Genomic DNA, 25697 nt, shown 5'->3' with positions numbered 1-25697 from the left:
TATTTGTATACTATTTTTTTTTTTTTGAAAGAGTTTGTATATTATTTATAATCTTTGTTTTCTTTGATTATTTGGTATTATTTATGTTTTCATATACTTTCCCCACAGGCCTATTTAGGGGGGTGCCCACAGCTGAGAAAATCAATCCCCCATTCCTGTTGCTGGAATCACTTAAACAAGCACCACGGTGAAGTTTAGTTTACATGAATAGACCTGAACGAGAAGAAGTTAGGAATTAGAAGAAATAGAAGAAAATGGAGAAAAGGAAAAGACGAAGAGAAGAGAGGGAAGAATAGAAGAAGAGAAGAAGAAGAATACGGGAAGTTAAGAATTAGAAGTAGAAGAGAAGGATTTTGAGGGAGGAGAAGAAACCTGTAGAGGGGAGAATCAATCTTTATTCAATAATCATCAATGTTAAAATTCCTAATACAATGAGGCCTACATATAGGCAATGTGATCGAAATAAGATTCCATGGAAACTAAAATTACAGAAACTAATAACATGAAAATAAAAATCCTAGAAACTAAATAATATAAAAATAAATTCCTAAACTAAATAACATGGAAATATAAATCATAATGGGCAAATATGCCACTTATTGGCCAATATGCCACTTATAGGCGTATTATCTGCATCACGATTTCGTGTTTAAGAACTGCTATAAAATTGGACCAGAAAGATATTGGCTTCTGCCCAGTCTCCCCTGCCATATTCTTTAAGGACGAGATATCCTGTGATCCCTGCAAAACAAACCAACCACAAGCGTAACAAATAGGATCTAAGCTAACGAACCATGGGCGGTTCAAATAACATTTGAAGCAATTCCAAATGAACCAGGGCCGCCAAAGCCCAACAACTATGCTAGACCAGCCGACCATGCAAAGTGTGCCAAGCCCACACACGCCAAGGTGTGTAATGGCCGATTGTGCTTGGAATTGTCAAAGGTCCATTTAATTGACAAGAAACCAAATTTACAATGTTCTTAGTAACAACACATACTACCTGAAAGGAGATTCGGTTGATGAGGTCAGATGCTGTGAGGTCAAGTTGAGAATCATCCATGCCTTGACCGAAGAGATCAGCACTTGATATGGCTGTTGAACTCTACATATATAAACACATTATTTAAAATGTCAGACATAAAAGTTTATCCAGCTTCAACTACTGAAACAGAAGCTGCATGCATTTTGCCACCACAACGGCAGTTATTTATCTTCAACAATAATATATGCAATACGGGTACCATTAAAAAAAAAGTATGCAATAACGGCCTTACATATTTTAAAACATTATGATCTCAGGCACATGCCAGATATGCCTCAAACACAGGTATTGGAGACCTTAAGGCAATCTCTTTTCTTGTTTATCAGTAGTATTTGTATACTATTTATTTTTTTCGAAAGAGTATTTGTATATTATTTATAATCTTTGTTTTCTTTGATTATTTGGTATTATTTATGTTCTTTATATACTTTCCCCACAGGCCTATTGAGGGGGCTGCCCACATCTGAGAAAATCAATCCCCCATTCCTGTTGCTGGAATCACTTAAACAAGCAGCACGGTAAAGTTTAGTTTACATGAATAGACCTGAAAATTTAATTATTTTTTTCTTGCATCTCATGCTTCATGAACTAATATTGTATTATTGTTTTTTTTTTTTTTTGATCGGTAAGCTGGGATCGAACCTAAGACCTCAAGGTTGAAGTATTATTGTTATACTAAGAAACTTAATTTTATTAATTATCATAAAACTACATGGAGGTATCAGCATGTTGGTCTTCTCAGAGCCAATGTGTCTGACGCCTCATATCCCATGGAGCCAGATATTATTTACATAGAGGCCATTTTTAAACATAACAAGAAATGCACATACTGAAAACTTCTGCATAGAAATTTGAGACTCAGTATCGCCAGCTTTGTTCTGATCACAACAGACGATGAACCTCATCAGAGGCAGATGCATCAACAACACATAAAAGGACATAATAAGCTTTAAATGCTAGAATAAAAATCCTTGCAATAGAACAATAAAAGCATACGCTGGGATTAAATCCTAAAGGATCAAGAAGTGGTAATTATCATGTCTAAATGACACCATAGAGTAGGAGCTGTCAAACCACCCAGGTCAGAGAATACAGAAATTAAAGATTTTTCCTGTTATCATGACATTTTATTGTAAACTGGTTATAGTCTAAATGACAAATATTGCTCTTTGGAATTTATTGGATTGGGTATTTATCAGGATAACTTGAGCAACATTTTTTTTCTCAGGCAATACTGGGAAATACATTTTCGAATGGCAAAAATATAATAATTAAAAATATTTTAAAATCATAAAATCCAAGATTTGGGTAATGCATTTAATGAGTTATTAAATTATGACTTAAACATAAGTAATGAAATACGGCTTTCTCAAAGCTAAATTTTAATTGTTTTTAAGAAGATTCAAGAGCATAAACCAATAGCGAACAATTACAAAAGGAGCAGAGGTTGCTCTTCACTAAAGTCCGTACTAACTCTTGCCTATCTCATTGATGGTAAGACTCAAACTCCATGGGTCTCTACTCTTCTGAGCACACACTTCACCACATTTTGAGATCCACTTTGACGATGAGGGCTCCCCTCCTCGAAAGGACATAAAATCCTAAGAAAACTTGTTAGGTCTACTCTTTCACATTCCTACCAAATATCCTTCCCTTTAAACTTTTCCTCCACGCGCTCATAGCACTCAAACACCTTAGCCTCGTGATCCATGAAGCTAACTAAATTAAAAGGGTCCAGAATACACGCCACAAAGTGAGATCCTAACCAGAGTCCTACACAAAACCTGATCCAGAATGATAGTGTTTTGATGATCAAACTAATGACAAAAGAGGGCAAATATCATAATATTTTTCTGATAATATCTAGCGAATAACAGATTATGCCTATTTCAAATGAGTATTTCAAGTGAAACTGAATTTTTTAATAGCCTCAAAAAAAAAAAAAAAAAAAATTGGCACATAGGTTAAACACTCACGAAGGATATGGCTCGCTAGTTATGAATGGATGGAGTCAAATATACCCAGAGTTTCCCAAATACTAAGTGGCTCATACTTCTATTTGAACTTCAAAGCTGTATGGTGCAAACACAATCAATAGGTGAAACAGCCAATGCTGAGAATTAGATGAAGGGTATCAGAAATACCATTTAACAATCATTTGGAGTACATGTGAAGACACAGATTCTATATGCCAAAGCGAAGCTCAATAAAAGCAAGCGATCACAAACTGGTAAGTACAGCAAAAATACTCAGTGGCATGACATTTTTCATTACATTCTTGTAAACAATGCATCGCACTTCCCATTGTCAAGTAACAGGTGCAAAGGACATGTCTGAATACAGTAAAATAAATGATTATGCTTACTTATATTTAGCATTTTAGCTCAGAGACACTTAAAATGCCTCATGGGGGAAAAGGAGCTACAAGTTGCACAAATTTGATAAGAGTCAAAGGCGAACTTAATGGAATGGCAGTGGTGGTGGTAAGTGGTAAGAGTAGAAATGCAGGAGCGAGATGAGGCTTGTAAGTGGAATTGGGGAAGGGAGTTGAAAAGATATAATGGCGCCTTGGGGAAAAGATACAGGCTAGTAAGGATCAATTAGATAGGCTGATCCAACAAAAGAGACCCATTAGAATTCTTCTGACATTGTGCAGTGCATCTATGTTTCCCAAGTTAGTAATTTATCCCGATTAAACTGAGGAAAGAACTTTACTCAGGTAAAATTATGCTCCATGACATTATATGCATGTATCATAATTGTGTTCCCTTTCGCGGATGCTATTCCATGGGAAGAAATTGGTGTGTTTGTTGCCGAAAAGGATGTCCCTAACTTGGGAAGAAATGAGAGTATTTTTGTTTCCGGCGTTTCTCAATAAGCTAATTTTTTCCGGCGTGATTTCTTCCGGCGCGACCGCTGCTAAGGGCCCAAGCCCTTCTCGTTTTTCCTTGGCGTTTCTCTCGTTTATTGGTTCTTTGGGCCCAAGCCCTTCTCGATCGTTTGTTTCCCTAGAATCAAAAGGAACTATGGTTTTTGACAATCGTCGCCTAAAAGAAAGCAACGAGGAAAACAATGCTGCTCGTTTTCTTCTCGGAGATTGGCGGAGTAAGAAGTGTGGGTATCACAACTTCCGACGAAGGGTGGAGTGCCAGAGATGTCACCTAAAGCCGATAACTGCCGACAGTCGGAAAATAAAAATGAAGGTTCATGAGGAGGAGAAGGAGGTGGAGGACCGCCTGTGGCCGGAAGAAGGAGACTGTAAGGAAACTGAGGATGATGATGATAGGATACTGAAAATCTCTGGTGAACAGGTGAAACAGAGAGAGAAGTTGTTGAAGACATGCCTGATAGGAAGAGTGAAGATATGTGACTGGGAGATGGAGAAGATTTGGCAATGGGCAAGATGGTTTTGGGATTTGCCCCAACTTCCTGAGCCCTTCATAATCAGTAGGAACGAAGTTCTATTTGGATTGCAATCTGAAAGCCAAGCTTCAATGGTGATGGGGAGGGGAGCTGAAGCTTTTGGAGAGTATCTCCTATCTCTTTCTCCTTGGCACCCGGCTTTCAAGACAGGGTCTAGGGCCGTTTGGATTAGGTTCTATGGCACACCTCTTCACGCTTGGGCCACATCTATGGTAAGAAGCCTGGGTACTCAGTTTGGAACAGTAATGGAGATACGGACTGACGGCGACAATCCTCAAAGCCTCGAATATGCTAAGGCTAAGGTATTCACTTTTGAATGGTCATTTTTGAAATCGGTGGTTCGATTGAATGTGGACAACCGGTATTACTCCACTGGTTTCGCCGGAGAATTTGGTGAAGACCTGATTCTCGCTACAAATTCCGGACCCAAGAAGGTGATGTCTTATCCTTTTTCACTCAATGTCTCGTCGGATGGGCGAGATTTGAAACGAGCGTCCCGCCGGGAATGGGACGGCTCGTTTCCAGCAGAGTCTGTTGATAACTCACAGAAGATGGATCCACCGGAGGCCTTCGGTCCGGTGCTTTCATCCAACGGCCAGAAATCCGATAATGATGATTGGCGGAAGGAGAAAAGACGAAAAGGGAAGGAACCAATGGGGGAGCTACACGATCTCGCGCGTGAGACGACATGTGCTCGAAATTCAAATTTTAAATTATTAAAAAGAGGGAAGGAGGCGGTTGATCATTGGACCATTTTTCGGCGTGAATGGGGACAGGAAAGACAAAACCCGTTGGGCGAATCAAGTGGGAACAACTATAGGGTGCGCAGTGACCGTCGGAGGAAGCGTTAAAATTTTCTAAATATCCTTCTAATGCAAAGGGTACGATGGTAAAAAACAAAACGGAGGTGGGGAAGGAACCAAGTAAGGATAGGGATAGAGGTAATGTGGTGGATAAGTCTGCTGCGCTGGCAAAGCATCGGGAAGAAACGTCTTATCCTCTCTAGAAGGGAGGCATGCAGGAGGACACGTGGAAGCGTTCGGTGAGGAGAAATGTAACATCTGGCGGGCAATTTCCCCTGGAAAACAAATCAAGAAGCAAAACTCTCTCGAAAAAAGGGGATTTCTTCAGGCAAGGAGAAACGAATTCAGGGACGTGTCTCGGAGCTCTCGTAAATCGATGGAAAAATTGATGCATTCATTGATTGATCGGGCGGTTGATCGAAGGTTACATCTTAGGCAGGAATGGTCAATGAATAATCGGAACTCCCACACTTATAGAACGGAGGATGTTATCAAGGAGTATATAGCTTACAAACATAGGAAGAGCGATGAAAAAATTCATTCGGAGGAGCCGGTGGTAAAACCAAAGGTGGGGATTTCATTCCACATATCGTTGGGATGAAAATTCCGACAGAAAGTCCAAACACGCTCTTCCAGCTTGACGTCGGAAAGCGGATATCATGTGAAACGGTGAGTGAAGCTTTAACCCATCCTGTTCCGGTTACTGCGGTATGTGAATGGTCGCTGGGACTGGTATTGACGACAGCTTGCCCTCCTAATGTCAGCCTGGAGGTGCAGAAATCAGGGAATATGGAGAGGGTGGCGGTGGGTGATGTGGTATCGTCTGCGTCGAGGCAGTCTGAAGTCAATGAGAAGCAATCCGTCGATGGTGTTAAACCTATAACCATGAATGGCTTGCTCTTGAAGGAAGCCTACAATTCTCTCTTTGCTCCTGTTGTTTTGGGCCTGAGAGAGGAAGATACTACGATCATGGATCATACTCTGGTGGCGCTGTCTGTGGAGTGCCAAGATAACGATATTGGGATGCATACCCCTATTGCTGAAGAGTCCGGAAATCCGATTGAAAACTCGGATTCAAAAAGGGGGTCTGGACCTGTCGGTGGAGGTGGACTCTATGGAGGTTGAATTGCAAATCTTGTCTCCGTTGTGACGAAGACACGAATTCTGAAAGTGATTAGGCAGAATTCGAGGGCTTTGTCGGAAATGGGAAGGGATTCAGAATTCTTTTCAAGGAAAACATTCCACTAACGGAGAAGATGTTTGCCGACATCCATAAGAAGGAAGTGAAGAATAAGGCTTCAGCCATTAAGAATGGGAGGGGAATGAGGGAGTTGAGGCGGTTGCGCTGATTGCCTCCTGGGGAAAGGGTTATTGGAAAGGCACAGTTAGAAATGAAGATCATTTTCTGGAATATCTGGGGGCTGGGGTCGGAAAGGAAAAAGCTGGATGTCAAAGATTTATGCTCCACGAGAAACCCTGATATCCTGGTAATTGTGGAGTCAAAAGTATCAGGGGTTTCGAAGCGTCTCATTGATGATCTATGCGGAAGGTCAAATAGAAGGTGGGAGGCCAAAGATGCTAGGGGATCTGCAGGTGGACTAGTAGTAATATGGCGTGACAATTTATTTGTGTGGATGGAAAGCTTTGCAAAGGATCACTCAATCTCGATCTGATTTGGATCTCGGTCAAATGATTATCAGTGGTTGTTGACGGGCAGAATACGAAGACATCATAAGGAAAGAAGAGATTAGCTGGAGGCAGAAATCCACGTGCAACCTAGCTAAAAGAGGGGGATACGAATACTAGATATTTCCATTGCATGGCCTGCACAAGAAGGTTGAATGCTATCAGTTGCTTAGTGGTGAATGGGAGATTAGTGGAAGACAGAGAAGTAATTCGGAATCAAATTGTGTCATATTATCAAAATCTCCACAGAATTCAGCATCATTGGCGGGGCTACGGTTCAAAAGGATACCGGAGGGTCGGGATCAATGGTTGGAAAGGCCTTTCACTATGGAGGAAATTGAACTGCGCTGAAATCGTTACGCAAAGACAAGGCACCTGATCCTGACGGGTTTCCATTAGCGTTTTACGATCAACACTTGGAGATGATCAAATCTGACATTCTAGTGTTCTTCTTTGAATTCCATGAAAGGGCGGTCCTTAACAGAGCCATTAACACCATGTTTATTACCTTGATTTAATTCCAAAAGTTAGTGGAGCGGTTGAGATTAAAGACTACCGGCCTATCAGCCTTGTCCATGGGGTTTATAAACTTTTGGCGAAAGTTCTTACTCGAAGGATTAAGACAGTTATGGGTGATGTCATATCAAAATTCCAGGGAGCATTCGTGAGTAATAGACAAATATTAGATGGAGTTTTAATTGCAAACAAAATTCTCGATTCAACTAAGTGGGAAGGAGGGAGTGGTATAATCATGAAGGTGGACATTGAGAAGGCTTATGATCACGTTGAGTGGCGGGTTCTTGATCATGTTATGGAGCGAATGGGTTTTGGTTTAAAATGGAGGGATTGGATGAAGGCTTGTATTTCTTCGGCTTCCTTCTCTGTCCTCATCAACAGTTCTCTAGAGGGATTTTTTGGGCTCATCGCGGGGAATACGGCAAGGGGATCCTCTATCTCCTTACTTATTTATCATGATGGAGGAAGTGATGAACTGTTTATTCGCAAAAGTGGAGGAGTTGGGATACATTCAGGGGCTCAAAGTAACTGAGAATTCCCCGGCGGTGACTCACCTACAGTTCGCCGATGACACGTTGGTATTTATAAAAAAACAGGGCTGAACAGGTATTGAATCTCAAACGTCTTTTCAAATGGTTTGAAATCACTACTAGGCTGAAAATCAATATGTATAAGAGCGCTCTCGCTGGCATTAATATTAATGCAAGCCTCTTAATGGCCCACGCTGAAAAATTGGGGAGTGTGGCAACCTCACTTCCCCTAACCCATCTCGGTCTCCCACTGGGATTTGGAATACCATCGAAATCACAGTGGGATCTTGTGGTGAAAATGATAGAAAGGAAATTGACTACATGAAAAAATAAATATTTATTTTTTGGGGGAAGAATAACTCTCATAAAGGCAGCATTGGCCAATATGCTCGTGTATTTCATGCCGCTGTTCAAAATACTAGTAGCGGTGATGAAAAGAATTGAGAAGCTAAAGAGAGATTTTCTTTGGGAACGGTTTGAAGAAGGAAAAAAGTTGAAACATTTGCTTAAATGGGAGAAGGTATGTCTGCAAAACTAGAAAGGTGGGCTTGAGATTGGCAAGCTTAGGCTGAGAAATAAATCTCTTTTGGGGAAATGGCTGTGGCATTTTGGAAATGAGAAAGATGCATTATGGCGCAAAATCATTGGGGGGGAAATATGGGAGTAATTGGGGTGATTGGATATGTCGGAATCCTCAGAGAGGTAGGGGCTCTGGAGCCTGGAGGTCCATTAGTATTGCTCGGGAGGCTTTCGTCCCTCATATCCAATTCAAAGTCGGGCGGGGGGCGAATGTACGTTTTTGGTTGGATGTTTGGCTCGGCAAGCAATCACTAATGGAGAGGTTCCCGGCTTCGTATCGGCTAGCCATTAATCAACATGCTTCGGTGGCGGAACATTTCAGTCGCTGCGAGGAATCCGGGAAATTTGTGTGGGATATAAAGTTGAAGAGGAACCTTAAAGACGAAGAAATCAATTCATACACAGATCTTCTTCGGATCTTGGAGTGTTACATACTACCGTATGAGAAGGATAGAGTTTTATGGCAACCGGACTCGGAGGGTGGATTTTCGGTTAGATCATTCTTTCAACAACTTTGTATGGAAGAAGGCGTAGATTCCAACTGTCAAAACATATGGCATCTAGCAATCCGGATTATGGCATTTGCATGGACGGTATCGCATAAATGTATCAACACATATGATCGTCTAAAACAACGTTGCTTTCAGCTTGCCAGTAGGTGCATACATCGCTGTGAGGCGGAGGAAACTATTGATCACTTATTTATGCATTGCTCTTACTCGTACCGCATATGCAGTGCAATGTTTTGCTCCTTTGGGGTCCAAAGGAAATTACTGATGTCATTCTCAACTGGTACAATGCCTTTCATGGGTGCATAGGTGAATATTTATGGAAGGCATTACCATCTGCTATTATATGGCACTTATGGAGGGAACAGAATAAACGTGTTTTCTCTGACAAAGGTAGGCATTGGAGGCATATTGTTCTGGACACAAGGCTATCTCTCCTTGCTTGGGCAAAGGCAAAAGGAAGATTAACTTACCCCACTGGAATCGCATTAAGAAATTGGAATGTGGTGATACGCGAAAGAATTGCCCAGGAATCAATTACACCACATTGGATAGCCCCTGGGGAGGGATGATTAAAGCTCAACTTCGACGACAGTTCATTGGGAAACCCCGGGCCGGCTGGTTTTGGTGGGCTAATTCGCGACTCCATGGGTAGGACTATAATGTCGTATTCGGGACTTGCTGTGATGCCAACGAGGCGAAAGCGAGGGGATTGCTTTCGGCCTTCGATGGTATGCAGACCACAACATGGGCCCTTTGATTGTGGAGGGGAACTCGTCGAATGTTATTGGCTGGGCCGGGAATCGAGGCGGGGGGCCGTGGAGGTTAAACTTTATCATTGATGAAATCCAGGATCTCGTTCGGCGTATTCATCCAACTCTGGTTCATCGAAGGAGAACGGCCAACTCTTTGGCTTATGTTTTGGCCAAGGAGGGAGTCATCCTTGTGGAAATTATTGTCTATTGTAATGATTCTCGGGCCTCATCATAGGCATCTTTTTATTTGATCTGTATTGGGACACCTTGTCCTCCATTTTTATTAATAAAACTTCGTTACTTTTCAAAAAAAAAAAATGACATATATGCAAAATCTGTCTGATTAATTGCTCTAAGGAGGTTCAAATAACAAAATGATTGCAGCAATGAGAAAGAGGCATGGGGAAAAGCAGCTGCAGATCAAAAAATGAACAAAACCTGAACCCTCAACATATTTGGTCATGATTAAGCACTAGTAAATCAACATGAAGTCAAAAGAGCAACTGAGCTTGCACCTATGCTTGTAAAGACCGATAAAAATTAGCCATTCATACAAAAGACTGATACAAATTCAAAATAAACAATGAAATCAAAAGGACCAAACAGCAAAGCATGTATAGTTGATTTAACTCACCAGAGATAGCAAAATAAGAACCTGCTTTCAGTAAGCAAAATTCATTGCTTCTGAGATTGAACTAGTACATATAACAAATAGGTAAAATCTGTAGTAGCAACAAAATAAGCCATTTTGCAAGCAATAAGTTGAGATAATCTGTCCACTAGGATCAGCCCTTTCACAGTCCAGACCCAGACCAAGATTGACTTGAAAACACAGAAACGAAACAAAAAAAGAAAAGAAAAGAAAAATTAAAATGACCACTGATATTGGCACTAACATGTTCGATAATTGCCCTCACTCAGCTTGTCTTTTCTTTTATAATTGGCTTCTCAGAGATTTTTGAGAACTATAATAACCTTAGATAGCTGTTGTCCAATTATCAAAACATGGTAGTGCCAATATCAGTAGCATTTAAAATTGAACATTTTTTTTTTTTTTGAGAGAGAGAGAGAAGGGCACACATAAATTTAGTAGACGGTGAACAGTTAGAGCAGTAGGTTTTTACTGTTCAGAAAATAAAAAATATTTGATAGTTTGCACTTCTTGATCAGACTGATATGCAGGATTTAAATTGTACAATTAAAAACATATATATATATATATATATATATATAAACAATGTCAAAACATTTATATAAATACCTGCACTTTAGATGTACCGGAGTTTGTTTTCTTCTAAAATCCACCATCCATTCCAAAATCTGCAGAGGATGAAGACTTGGGCGGTAAAACATGACTAATTGTTTGTGCACTTCCAGAACCATTTTCAGCAGATTGGACATTCTCTACATATTCAAAGCGAGAAGGAAAAGATGTGCGTGATGCACCCAACAATGTCGTGGCATTAGTTGAGGAGGTCACCGCAGGTGCTGGTTCTTCAGGCTTCTGATCATAGAGGCTTTCACTCGGCTGCATATATTCTTTTGTTAAGGAAAATGCATCACCTTTTTTGTGTGTAAATCAAATCTAACCATGAAATCCCAATTTAAACTAAAGACTGTGAAGGCCTGTCTGTTTATATTATTCTCTTATTACAGAAATCTTATTAAATATTGAAAAGGACGGATCTACCTTCGTAGTGAGCTTGCGAACACCAAGCCCTCGTGTCTTACTTCCAATCTTCTTTGCACCAATGGGCTTTTTAACAGAACTAGTAACAACTGAATGTGTTGGAGCTTTAGGAGAAGGGGAAATTTCATGTGTTATAGGCCTCTCAAAGGGATTTTCTTTTGGTGCATCTATAACCTTCACATTCGAAAGTCCATTGGCTGTAGGTGTTGACTGGGAAGAACCAGGCGATGAGGGACAAATGGTCTCTTCGGCAAAGCTTTTAGCAACTTCCTTTGAAAGTAGTTGCCTGTATAACTCGGCAGCCCTTGATGTATATTTTTCCTCAATTTTGCCTCCATCACTCCATCCGTGCTGCTTAAAGAAAACTTGTGCACGGTTATTTCCTCCAAAACTCATCATCTTCAACTGTTCAGGACTCCATGAGTCAAGATTCGTAGACCTGGGAGTCAAATAAATAAAAAATTCTTACTGGCCTAAGTATAAAATAAATACAAATAACAACTTTTAATCTAGCCGAACAAGAAAATAATGGCAATTAAGGGTGTGTTCTTTAACGCTTTTTTGGAACTGCTTTTCGTATTTTCCGCTCCGTGGGCGCGAGAATGTCGTTCTGCAACGACTCTTAAGAGTTATCCAAAGAATCTGTCCTGATTTTTAGTCGTTATTCTCTGGAGCGACTATTTGTCGCTCCAAAAAATAAGGGAACGATTCATCGATCTCCCCTATCTCCAACCTCTTCAGGTTCTCCTGTCTCTCACTCTACACATCTCCACTCAAGACCGATGATTCAGGTGCACCTTACCATATGATAATCCAAGCCGTCCATTTGATGGGCCAGATCATTAATACGTTAAGCCCCCAAAATCATTTTATTAGATGATCCTAACCCTCCGTTCTATAGAGGTCTCCATAGTAAGCAGTTCCACTAGAGATCGTAGAGCTAGGATCACCCAATTGAAATGAATTTTCGGGCACAACCTATTCATGCTGTGGCCTATCAATGAGCGGTTTGGATAATCAAATGGTGTAAGTCCTACTGTACTTTTTGAAAAATAGTATACTGGTTTTCACCATATGAAACTTCAAAATATATAACCAGTTTGGATCTATCAAAACCAAAAAAATTATTAAAAAATGATTTTTCACACAAAATATTTTATAGAAAAAACAAAATACCGTGTTAAATAGTGGGCCCCACCCATCAAACATGAAGTGTAATATAAATTATATAATGGCCCCACTACATATAAAAATATAAGGGGAAATGATATATTCGCCCCCTTTTGACTTGGGACAAACCCTCTGGTGTAAAAGAGCAGTATGCCTCGCCCTCTGCTCTAGCCCCCCCTTGAGCAAATTCCTCGCTCTTAGAAATGATCAAATGAGTTAAGGAACATGATTCTGATTTTGGAATCACTCCAAAGAATTATAATTGTTCTAGTTTCCAGAATGAGAATCATGAGAATGGTTAAAGACCGCACCCTAAAGTTCAAAATTTTCAGAATGCAATATAATTAAATGGCACTCGAAGCCTCAAGAATAAGACAGGATAAAAGAGAAAGCTGACATAGTGACTCCATGCCATGGTGTAAAGTATCATATATTATGAAATATATTAGATCGCTCCAATAAAGCTGACACAGTGACTCCATGCCATGGTGTAAACTGTAAAGTATCATATATTATGAGATATATTGGATGTCTCCAATATGCCTCTGATTTTCAAATGGAAGATACAAATAAGTTTACATCCAAGACAAAACACTATATATACAAAAAAGCAGTCTGTCTTGACGTCTTGTCCGAGACACAATGTATCAAACAATACGATACGATGTACGATGGACACAGACAATGTTATCAAAATATCAGCTCAAATTGAATAGAATGGATTTGATCCATGTGTTACGAATCAAAAATCAAGATGTATCATACAGTTCCTGTTCAAATCATACCTCTTATTGTAAGCTTAGAGGCTTCTGAAGGGGAATTATAAGGGTTTTGGGACCAAAACCCTATTTTTAGGAGTTCGAGTTGCACGCTAGTTTCTTGGGACTAGGCAAGGAAATATGGGAATACTGATCCCCATTCCAATTTTAAATATGCTATTAAACAACAGGTAAATATGGATCGAGACTCTCCGATCTTCAAAACAACCCATTTATTGAGAATCTGAGATTTGAAAAGAAAAATGGTGATTTATGATCTTTCACACCTATTTCATACTATTTGTGCCAATACCTACACAGAACTCAAGATAGAGAACAACTTAATATAATGTATCCTGAAGAACTTTAAAAGGCACAAGGCACGCCCACGCCTCAAGGCAATGCGTAGCCTCAATACCTGGAGGTGTATGCCTTAAGGCACACATGCATATGAGGCGTTTTGGGGTATAGAGGCTCTTCCATAAATCAAAACAACCTTATATGAGAAAAATAGAAGATTAGGGGTTGGTTTTTTTTTGGAATGGAATGATTTTATTATGCTTGGGACAAAGGCTTTGTTGAGTTGTTGAGTTGAGAATGATTTTATTTTATTTTATTTGAATGGTAAAGCTTTTATTAGAAAGAAGCAAGGACCAAGGCAGTCCGAGCAAAGAGAGTTCAACATGAACAGAACATAAATACAAAAGAGATGCCCCCACACGGGGTGAAAAAGAAAGAGTTACGGGGGAAGGAGATCGAACAACTCCACACCCTCCCTCGAGACACCCTCCCTGGCTAGCCTATCGCAGCTCCATTGGCCAATCACCTAACATGAAGATAGGATATAGTAGCATCACCAACCCTGTCTTGTATTTCATCAAAGAAAGGCGCAAATCTCCAAGGGTGGGAGTGGGATCCCTTAAGCCACTGGATAACATTGAGTGAGTTACTTATAAAAAAAAAAAAACATTGAGTGAGTCCCCAGCCACCACCACCTTATATAAATCAACATCTTCAAGGAACTTTATAACTTGATGAATCGCAAGCACTTCGGCTTCATTGGAGTCTGCTATACCAATGGGACCCCTGAATGCCTACCTCACTAACCCGTGCTCATCCCTTAGAAGTTAGAACACCTCAAATCCTAACTGCCCAGGGGAACTCGTGGTAAAGACAAGATAGACTTTGACCATAAAAACCCACGCTCGAAATAATATATTTTCTCGAGTACGGGACCCATGCTCAACCCTTAGAACATCTCCAATTCCTGACGGCCTAGGCTTCCCCATGCTAGACCCATCAAAGTTCAATTTTAGAAAGCCATATGATGGGGGGACCCAATTTTGCGAGACCTTGGGTTCTTATGATTCTCTACAAATTCCCTGCCACCCATACCAAAAATCTTAGGCGGATACAAATTTGAAACAAGGGAGAGATATCACCCAAGAGATGGTCAAGGCAATGATCTTATTAAAGATGAAGTCCACTCTCTTTGTGTTTCCTTTGAAGATGCGTGCAATTCGTTCTTTCCACAGAACCCAAACTGTTGCTAAAAGACAAAGGTTCCAAAGGATTTTCCCTTTCTTTCTCCATGGAACGTTAGACCACCCCTCCAATACTTGGATTGGAATGAATTGTGCTTTTGAAAATGCAAAAGGAAGGATTTTGCATGAAAATAGACATGGCAAGCAGTTAGAGATCAACCTTGGGGATATGTTTATATTAGATTTTGTAACTAACGGTCCACTAGAGGTATGAATCATCTCAAACATCACTTCGCTGAAACACATCACAGATGAAACCATCTAAATTATATTATCTTTACAGATATTTGAGGTTTAAATGTTTTATTTCTTAAATGAATGATGATTATGCTTAGATAGTGAAGCACAGTTATAGAATTCTATGTTTTTTTGCCATTTTCTTATTTTTCATTTAAAATTTTCTAGTTTAAAAATCAGAAAATTTGTATGCCTCGCCCATGACAGGGTTGAATACCTCGCCTTGATGCATCCACCATTTGGAATATCAACACCACCAACTTAAAAAGGGGATTTAGATACTAAGGATGGGGATTTTTATGATTCAGCTAAATTTAGGTAGCACAATGTGCTTAATTTGGCTACAAGGTTGCCCTCCTGTATTATAAAAAGATTCTGTGCGGCAAAATAGTTCCATTATTTTGCCTTGGGAAAAGATAAACCCATGTTTGCCCGTAAAAATACATTATGTTTGCATCCTGTGCTGGTCTCTATTCTAGAATGGTATGGTTTGTAGAGAATGCCTTTATATTTGCAATATTAGGTAAGTGGTGAATTGGTGATATTGCCTTTTTAGGGTTAGGGGGGAATTTTTGTGAAGGGTTGCACCCTGTGCAGCAATGTAAGGTAACTATAACGAGAGAAATAAGAGGATCTTTGACGACGAAGTCTCTGAAGTGGAAGGTGAATCAAGGGATTAAGGATTCATTACAATTTGGGCATTGATTAGAAAGTTGTTTTGGGGCATCAAGATTCAAGACTTGCAAATGGTTTGAGATTATCTTTAGTAAGCTCAGTGAGCTAAAATTATTTCTACATGAGGGGCACCTCAATACACTGAGTGGATCTCTATTCCTTAGTAATTCGAGAGTTTCTAGAGAGGAAAATGGTGATGTAGTGAAGCTATTCTCAGATCTTGCAGGTATAAAAGACACTAAAGAAGCAAAAGCAAGAGCCCTTCTTGTGAAGTTGCACATTTCCATAGTTTGGGAGGAGTTAAGAGTATGCTAAATCTTTTTTTTTCTGGAGAGTGCATCACTAGGCCGAAGTTAGCAATTGGGCAAGTTTTTCCCCTTTCACAATTCCTTGAAGAAGTTTTCCCTGAAAACCTGTTTCACAAATCATTCCCGATTTCTTCAGTACTTCAATGCACAAAAAAAAAACTTAATTTTAATTTCCTTTCATCTGAGTCAGTCATCACACGTCATTTAAAACCTGACTATCCATTTCCTTACTTTGATTATCTTTCTATACATTGACTTGATACTTACTTTGATTATCTTTCTATACATTGACTTGAAACTCCTATCTTAAAACTTATACAAACAATTTTAGGTTTCCATTTTACTGCATTTTGAATCTAATCAGAGTATCTACTGTTACCTGCCAGTTTTCAATGTGGTTTTGGGTTATCATTTCAGATCACTTCTGAAATTGGAATGTCCTGTAATAGTCTTAAGCGAATGTTAAAGTTTAGTTCAAATGCTAAACCTGATCACTGTGAGATGTCTAGAGTCTAGACAGAAACAACAGGTGGAGATAACAGGTCATTCGTGTCGAAGGTAAATGTAGAGGAAGAAACAAATTGACCAAGCCAGGAAACACAACGTATGATAATAATACATAAGCATGCAGAAGTGGACATCTTGAGTATGAAAATTGTAAGAAATTGTGAAACAGAGACACAAGAAAGACAGAATAGGAACTGCATAAAAAATTTAATCGAACGCGTCAAAAAGTGAAAAGCAGTAATACTTTATTTCTCCAGGGAATCATCAGCCAGTGCAATCAAACACCTCCAATTGAGTAAGCGGAAAAAGATAGGTTTGTAAACTTCGATCAGGTGAGATCGCAATTCGAGTAGAAAGGGGACCTTTGATAATAAGAGTAAACACATTTGTACGAAGGTTTGTTTTCTTCATTTTCCTCCTATACAGTTTACATTCAAATGGTTTTCTAATACCGAGTTTCCAAAGTAGTTGACAATAGAATAAAACCTTTGGGTACAACTGATTGATATGTGACTGGTTCCATTTGCACCTTTTGAATATATGGTGATCTCTTTCTAGCTCATTTTGGTGATGTTCCATTATATGCCATGTATTAGCACTTGAATTGGTATGACACCTGTGTAATTCAGCAAGCAAGGTTGTGGAATAGCAGCGGTACCCAGATGTATTTGTAATTCTATCAAGGGATCTTAATATATACACGCTACATCTCAATCACAGAACGATATAGTACAATTACCAGCAACGACTCACCTGGTACCACCATGCGCTGCATAGAACAGTTGCATCATTGATAATAAGTGTATAAATAAGCCTTGAATTGAGTAATCCAGAACTTAATTCTGTCTCCAATTTAATTACAAGGTAGCTTCTTAAATGATGCCATAAATCCACTCGATGAACAATACACTTGGGAAAAAGATCGTGATCAAATTGACTCTAAACTAAAAAGATTTTGGAAAGAAAAAGTAAATCATAGGGGAAAAGATCATACTCAAAATGACTCTAAACTAAAAAAAAAAATTGGAAACAAAAAGTAAAACATAGGGAATCATCTTGCTACCCTCCACGTATCTATACTATCTATATAAAGCTGGATGTGGTACGCTGAGGTTGTGCCACGTGGCACCCCTCTGCAAACCGCATTCAGCCCTCTTTTTTTTTAACGCAAAAAACCCAAACTGTTGTGGCTATTCGACAATTGTAATCCATTTCTAACGTTCCATAAATACCGATTGGCTCTTCTTATTTCCAATGCATAACGTTTCTCCTATATTTATAGTTTATACATCCGGAATTTCGGAAGTCCCTCGCTACTGGGAATTTCAAATGTCACTTTCATATCACGTATTCTCTTACTAATTACCCATAAAATCGGACTTTCTATCTAATCTATCTCTAAACGCGTGGGAAGGAGACTTTTTCTCAAAGCATCCTAAAATCTCTCCCTCTCTCTCTCTCTCTCAATAGTTAGATTTAGTTGCTTCTCTACATCACCACTTGCGTATCTATACTGGATAGATACGGAAAAAAACTTCTTAAAACAAAAAAAAAATTCTACTTATTACTCTTCCCAATATATCACTCTGCCTTTACTATTTCCATTACAATTGGTAACTACTCTAAATTAATCCTATACGTTTTCATCTTGCCCTCTCACTTCCATCACAAATTCAGGAAGCCATTTACGGTATGTTTTCTTCTCCCCTCCGAACTTTTTTTATGGTATGTTTTACCTTCTTGATTGGTTTGTTTTGATTGAATCTGTGTGATTTTGTTTGATTCTAGGTTAAAGCTTTGCATAATTGATTTATTTGTTCTGTGCAAGGTTTAAGGAAATTTATTTATTTGCGTTGTCCAAGGTCTTTTCCCACAACTCTAGCAAAAATGGCGAATTATTTTTAACTTTTCAAGGTACGTGGTTTTTGCCCCCGGTTTTCATTTAATTTTTTCGTATTTCTAAAATCTTGGATGATTCCTTCGGTAAAACATGGGTTTATGGGTTCTCTTTTTTCCTTTTTTTCCCTGTTAGGTGTCTTGCAAATGAGTCTGAGTGGATGGAGAAATTGCGCAGCTCTTCCCACATGCTATTTTTTTTTCTAATTTCTCGATCTTGATTGATGATTTTTATGCTATGGTTTATCTGCTCTCCCAATTAGAAAATATCCCCATTTTTAAAGTGTATCTATGGGTTGGGTTTCTACTACATATGTAGTAGAGGGCACCTCTCCATGTAATATTATACAGGAATATAAATACACGAATGCAATGGTTTCTCAGTAGTGGTTTGTAACTTCCATGCCATTTGCTTCTAATTGTTTAACAATAAACATAAATATGTTCTAGGGATGCTTCAAATCACAAATCGAATAATGAAGTTCGAGGATTTGGAGAAGGCAAATGAGCCGCAGGGTATTATTTTTTATTTCTTTTGTGGAATCCATAAGTTTTGGTTTATCAAATTTGATGAAATCTATTGGTTTGACCACTTTTTCGTTCATAGATTCAATGTTTTCTTTTTAGTTACTCGGATTAATCAATTTCGTTTTTAAATCATGTAGTAAATTTGATTTGTATTGGTTCTTGGTAGTTTTGAGAAACGTTTGAGTAATTTTTTTTAACGAATTGCCATGTTTTCTAATAACTTTTTTGTGGAATATTTTTTCTTCCTTGAACGATTTCCTTATTTAGAATTAGCTACATCTTTCTGCATATGAATAATTATTGTGTTTGCGGCTTGAATTGATGAACACGTGTCCTTTACTTCTAAGTTTTTGACAATTAATATATATCTGATCTAGGGATGGTGCAGATCACAAACCAACAATTCTGAGACTGCAAAAGACTAAGAGAGTACGGATAGGTCTCACAAGGTATCATTTTTAATCTCTTTTGTGGAATTCTTTTTGAAATGGAATTCTTTTGTGGAATTCTTAAGTTTTGGTTTATCAAATTTGATGAAATCTATAGGTTCGACCAGTTTTTCATTGATGGATTCATTGTTTTCTTTTGGGTGGCTTAGATTGATCAATATCATTTTTAAATCATGTAGTAAATTTAATTTTTGTTGCTTCTTTATAGTTTTGAGAAATGTCAGTTTTTTTTTTTAAACGATTTCCTATCTGCTATAGTAGATTATTCTTATGTTTTCTATTGACATTTTTGGGGGATATTTTTTCATCCTTGAACCATTTGTGTTTGCAGGTTAAATTGATCAATATAAATCTGTTCCAGGGGTGGTTCTGATCACAAATCGAATGTGAAGTCCCGCCCAAGAAACTGATCAGATGGTTGGGGGAGATACAATACATGTCCTACTTCCTAACAGGTTTTACTCCATGTTAAATATTCAATTTAGTTTTTTCTGATCTCTTCATATATTTTTGACCAATTTCAACATTTAATTTGTTTTCTAATCCCCAAATGTATATTTCACTTCCACTTACTGTGTCCCACCTCCCATGTACAGTCGGTTTTGAGAATGGACCTAAATTGTGCTTCCTTCCGTATTTTATCTTCTCAATTTTAGACTTCCCCTTATTTTCCAACGTACACCCTCTCCTCATCTTACATAGACCCCTAGCAACCATATCCAGCCTATCTCCTATCTCATACAAGAATAAGAGTAAGAGTTTTTTTTTCCAATGGTAATAAGAGTAAGAGGTTCTACATTTTTATTTAGGGTTTTCACTTTTTGAATTTTATTCGAATGGATTAGGGCCATTTATTGGTCTATTGTTGTTCGTTTTTTTAGAGTAATGTTAGACAAGGTCCTACATTTTGTTGTTGGGTTTTTTTTTTAAATGGTTTATAACGCCCCATTTGTTAAATTGATTAGTTGTGCTATTTGGATCATAGATGAAAGGGCGATACTCTTTTTGGAGAGGATGAAATTGAGATACACTTTTGGAGAGGATCGAATTGAAAACATAATGTGGATTCCTTCATTTCATTTATTGGACGTTGTTATGTTTTTAATGTTCCCTTCATTGTTTCCATGCTCTTTTTAATGCACAATACACTTTCTGATTTTGTTATTTTTGAGAATTTCTATTTTTCATGTACTATTGCAAGGGGAAGGACTTTCTCTGTTGCTTGAATTTCCACTTTGATTCCAATAAGAGTTGTTAGGATTCGAGTTGGAGTATCTTTCGGTATCTTTAGTTGATATCATTAGGATTCTAATAAAATTTGTGCGTGAGCTCTCTCAGATTTTCTTATTTTAGGTAAGAGGTTGTGATGTGAAAGTGCTTCCTACATGTAAGACAAATCTACGTTCCCATGGCCGCATGGTTCTTGATTTATTTCTTCCCAAGTTTCCTTAATCTTATTTGCTGATTCAATATTGAGGTTTCTACTTTGGAAATCACTAAATAAGAATATTATCTATGATTTTTTTTTGCCTGTAATTTTAAGGAAAATTTCTTCAATTATCATTTATCAAAATTTTCTTTGTTAACAAAATCCTGGAAAACGTGGTTGCGCCACGTGGCACCCCCCCACACACACACAAACGTAAAACTCTCTATTAGTTCCTTTCCTTAGGATTCCCGATTAGGAAAAAAAAGAGAGAAAAGTAGCTGATTTTTTGCCTAAATACTCTAGAGGAATAAATTGAGAATAATCTACTTTCCTAATCTAGAATTTTACTAATTCTCACCCCTTCTATATTCATCGGAGTGGCATTCTACCACTCCATGTTTCCTCTTCTCGATTTTCCATGCTTAAAAAGACATAAAAAGGAAGGAAAAAATGTCAATTAGAAGAACTGGTGAAAATGATGCATATAAAGGAAGAAGATGAAGTGGTGAAAATGCTTGGGGAAACGGTTCTTTCCCAAAGGTGTTTCACATATTTCTATTCAAAAATTTCTATATTTCCATATACTTTCTCTCTTCACCTTCCGTTGAAACCCATTTATGACATCGCACATGATTTCACATTTTCTTTTTTCTCTGATCATGTGATCATGTTTGAAACCTCTATGTTCTATTAATTTCTTGCGTTGTATATGTGATGTAAATATTGTTATTGGCTTTATTTTGTTTTTGGTTTGCAGATCAAATCATAACCCTTGGGATGGAGGTGAGTAGATTTTGCCTCTTGATTTTTTTCCTAATGTTTGAAGCTGATGTTATATGGAGCAGCTCCTCTAAGCAAGAAGATTATACAGGACTTCCAACAGTTTCTCTTTCTTTCAGGTAAAGGCAAAGAAATTTATATCGTTAGTTATAAATTCGTTGAGTGTAATTATTTAGTAACATTTGTCTCCAAGGTTCCGTGAGTTTGGGACCTTATTTTTTTTCCCTATTACTCTCTTAATGTTCAAGGTATTCTTAAGGTAGTCTTAGATGTTATTTTATTTTTCCTGTGATGGCGATCATGCATTATTTATTTTCTTCTCATTCTCTGATATTCAAGCTTTCGAGTTTGTCTAGCTATTTTGATCGCGATCTTGCAAGTTTTTGGGTCTTTTTCAGGACTTGCGTAGATCATTGTTTATTTTTCCTTTTCTTCTCAGCCTTTTTCTTCCCAATTTTAATATGTGTCATGACTTTTATTTAAACCTTAAAATTGTATATTATTTTTAAATATCTTCTATGTGTTCTGGGTTGAGCAGGCTTGGCAACTGGGAAAGAGGAGGATGTGAGTTTTTGCTGTGAAGGTGGAGAGTGGAAAAGAAGGGTGAACTATATTAATTTCGGATAAATTTCACCTTCTGTTTGTTTCACATCCTTCTTGAATTTTTCTTTTAATTGATCTTGGGTATTGCATTACAAGTTTTCCTGTAATTCATATCAAGTGTTTTGTTTCAGGGAAAGAGAGATCATGGGCTTCATTTTGTTGCCATGGAAGCATAAAAGGGTATATAAATAACTTCTATTTATATCATTATTGTTATTATCTTAGTTTATGGGGGAATATATGGAAAGTAAATTATTCTCTACCTATGATGTTTGGGCTATTTTGTCTTCAAATCTTATTTTCTTCCAAGCTTTTATGAATTTATCAAATATCAATTCAAAGTTTTTTGAATTAGTTACATGGGTTGCAAATATCCCTTTGCATTCCTTTTTAGATAAATACAACTTATCGACTCATTTTTGTTGTGTCTTTTCATGTTATAGTGATTATTGATGCCTTTTCATCTTACTGATCCCACCCAAATTTTGTAGTTGGACTCCATGCCGATTGCAACATCTCCTGGTGATGTCGATTGCCATATAATACTTGAGAACAATGGCAGCAAGCCTGTTGTTTTTTAATAGCAGAGATGCAGATAAGGTATGTATTAGAGGTCGAGCTCTGTGTCCCTGAAGCACAATCTTCTAAAAGACTTTTCCATTAGAAGAGCATGCAGAGTTTAGGTTTCTATGGTGCCCGGAAATATTGGCCAGCTGGATGGTCACTTTGTCCATCTTTTGTTGCTGTGAAGTTTCTAATTGCCCTCATTGTTGCTTCATCTACTCCAGAAATATAATCGTGCAGTACATTGATGATGATTTATGTAATGTAAAAGTAGGCCTTTAAGCCAGTGAAACTGAAATCGTCATGGAGGGTAGATACCTAAAATCGTCATGTGATATCCCTCTCCAAAAATAAAAAGAATTTTCTTACAAAAGTACCATGCTATTCAAGACACTTACAAAAAATTAAAAAGAACTTCAACAATTCCTTATCCCTCCGAGACACGATCATCATCCTAAAACCATCCGGATGCATCACTTGGAAATGCTTGGGCCAAAACCAACAGCTAAAGGAGATGGGAAGTTAGCTGACACAAAGAAGCATAATTTCCTAGAATGATTGTAGCCTCTATATCCAATTCAAACATGAAATAGTTAGTTTATGTCGTGTTCTATGTTTCGCTACTTAGTTATACTATGTTTTCAATTTTCATTATTTTATAAGAATTTGTTTAGGCCATAGTTTCCAGGTTTGTTGTTTGGTTCCATCAACGAGTTTGCTTTGCTATTAACATGTTCAGTTCTTGACATTGATTCACCAATGCCCTTTTTGTTTCGGAGTTTAAGAAGCGATTGAGAGTCCAATATTCAGTTTTGGACTCAAAATACTAACACAGACGACAATCATTCACAAAGTTGCACACTAAAGAATATCTACCATAAATTTGGGAAAATCTTTATTTAAAAAAAAATTATAAAGCTTTATTTTGTGGGCTGCCCTGTGCATCGCACGGGTCTGCAACTAGTTATATCCATAAAATCATATCTGATGATATCATTCAAAAAACAAAACCAAAAAAAAAATCATATCTGATGATCTTTTTCACAAAAGACAGGAGCAATGTGCGGGCATCCCTAGAGAGCATAAAACCTGATAAATCACTCGCATAGAATTGATGACTATATGCATCGATTATGCCATCGACAAATTCAGAAAAGAAAAGCCTAAATCATCCTGTAAAAAAACAAAATTACCAAATTCATGGAAGAACATTAGGAAAGAAAAGGATACCTAACGAAGCTGACGTGGACGCCGAAGCTCCGGTGAACGGCAGAGCAATCGATGCAGAGAAAGATCCCGTATGTAACGGACGCCCATGTCGGATTCTTCGCATTGCAATCGAAGCACATCTGAAACGGAAAATTGAAAGTAAAAATGATGAGATCTGATACTTTTCCGTTCAGATCTGCGATCTCGGACCAGATCTCAAGAATCGGAGCCATTTCAAGCGGGGAAATCAGAGAAATTGGGAAATGATTTGGGGATATACCTTGTTCAAGGACCTGGATTTCAGCTTTTTTTAAACCGTGTTTTTATCGTTGAAGCTTTCAGAAGCCATGAGAGAGAGAGAGAGAGAGAGGAGGAAAGGGTTTTGTACCGGAAAAGGAAAATATGAAGCGCTGATATTCCTCCCCCACCCCCCGAAACCGCTGGCTACCACCATTTGACCGGTCTCTCTCTCTCCACAGACACACAACAGGAACCGTTGGTGGGCCCAACAGAAACCGTTGGTGGAATGGTGGGCCCATCTTTGAACAACGTAGGCTCCGCTCATACCACACCATAGGATAATCCAAACCATCCATTTGATGGGCTATAAACGTAAATAGGTTGCGTCCCAAAATATTATTTCCATAGGCTGATCCTAGCCCTCCCATCTAAATAGAAACTACATCTTATGCAACCTCTATAGATTGTAGGGTTGCGATCATCCTACTGAAATGATTTTTGGGGCACAACCTATTTACATTGTGGCCTATCAAGTGGACGGTCGGATCATCCTATGGTCTGTACGGTACACTTCATTTTGTGGGGCCTAAATTGGTACGAACCACACCATAGGATGATCCAAACCATGGACGCGCGGCTTGGATCATCCTATGTTGTGGACAGCACACTTCAATTTGAAAAATATCGGTGGACCTACGATTGGGCCTTAATGTTAGTGTACGACCAACTCCATAGGATTATCCAAACCATGGACGGCTTGGATCATCCTATGTTGTGGACGGGCCTTAATGTTACTGTACGACCAACTCCATAGAATGATCCAAACCATTCATTTGATGGGCCACAATGTAAATAGGTTGTGGCCCAAAAATCATTTCCATAGGATGATCACAACCCTACAATCTATAGAGGTTACATAAGATGTAGTTTCTATTTAGATTGGATGGCTAGGATCAGCCTATGGAAATGATATTTTGGGACGCAACCTATTTACGTTTATGGCCCATCAAATGGACGGTTTGGATTATCCTATGGTGTGGTATGGGTGGGGCCTAAGTTGTTCAAAGATGGGCCCACCATTCCACCAAAGGTTTCTGTTGGGCCCACCAACTGTTCCTGTGTGTGTGTGTGTGTGGAGAGAGAGAGAGAGAGAGAGAGAGAGAGAGAGAGAGAGAGAGAGACCGGTCAAATGGTGGGAAAGCGACATTGGTACACAATAGCTTTGCCATGTGGCCCCTTAAAGCTCGGGTGTCGCCATCCACTG

General features: G+C 38.5%; 1 long non-coding RNA gene and 1 pseudogene across 2 annotated transcripts; one reads left to right on the top strand and one right to left on the bottom strand.

Moving 5' to 3' along the window:
* Positions 1-375: 375 nt before the first annotated feature.
* On the bottom strand, positions 376-24663 carry LOC143877107 (putative ADP-ribosylation factor GTPase-activating protein AGD8; annotated as a pseudogene). Its single transcript, XR_013250552.1, has 7 exons — positions 24474-24663; positions 24215-24333; positions 17265-17351; positions 11537-11975; positions 11108-11374; positions 1004-1105; positions 376-741 (listed from the first exon to the last, which is right to left on the bottom strand). The product of XR_013250552.1 is annotated as a putative ADP-ribosylation factor GTPase-activating protein AGD8 (transcript).
* Positions 21802-23319, top strand: LOC143877109 (uncharacterized). Its single transcript, XR_013250556.1, has 4 exons — positions 21802-21936; positions 22356-22420; positions 22552-22600; positions 22912-23319. It is a non-coding gene; the product is annotated as an uncharacterized LOC143877109 (long non-coding RNA).
* Positions 24664-25697: the final 1034 nt, after the last annotated feature.

This window comes from Tasmannia lanceolata, unplaced genomic scaffold (genome assembly GCF_043159265.1).
Source record: "Tasmannia lanceolata isolate RefF3 unplaced genomic scaffold, GAP_Taslan_0.1 ptg000005l, whole genome shotgun sequence".
In the NCBI taxonomy this organism is placed as follows: Eukaryota; Viridiplantae; Streptophyta; class Magnoliopsida; order Canellales; family Winteraceae; genus Tasmannia; species Tasmannia lanceolata.
This window is presented reverse-complemented; position numbering and strand designations above follow the sequence as displayed.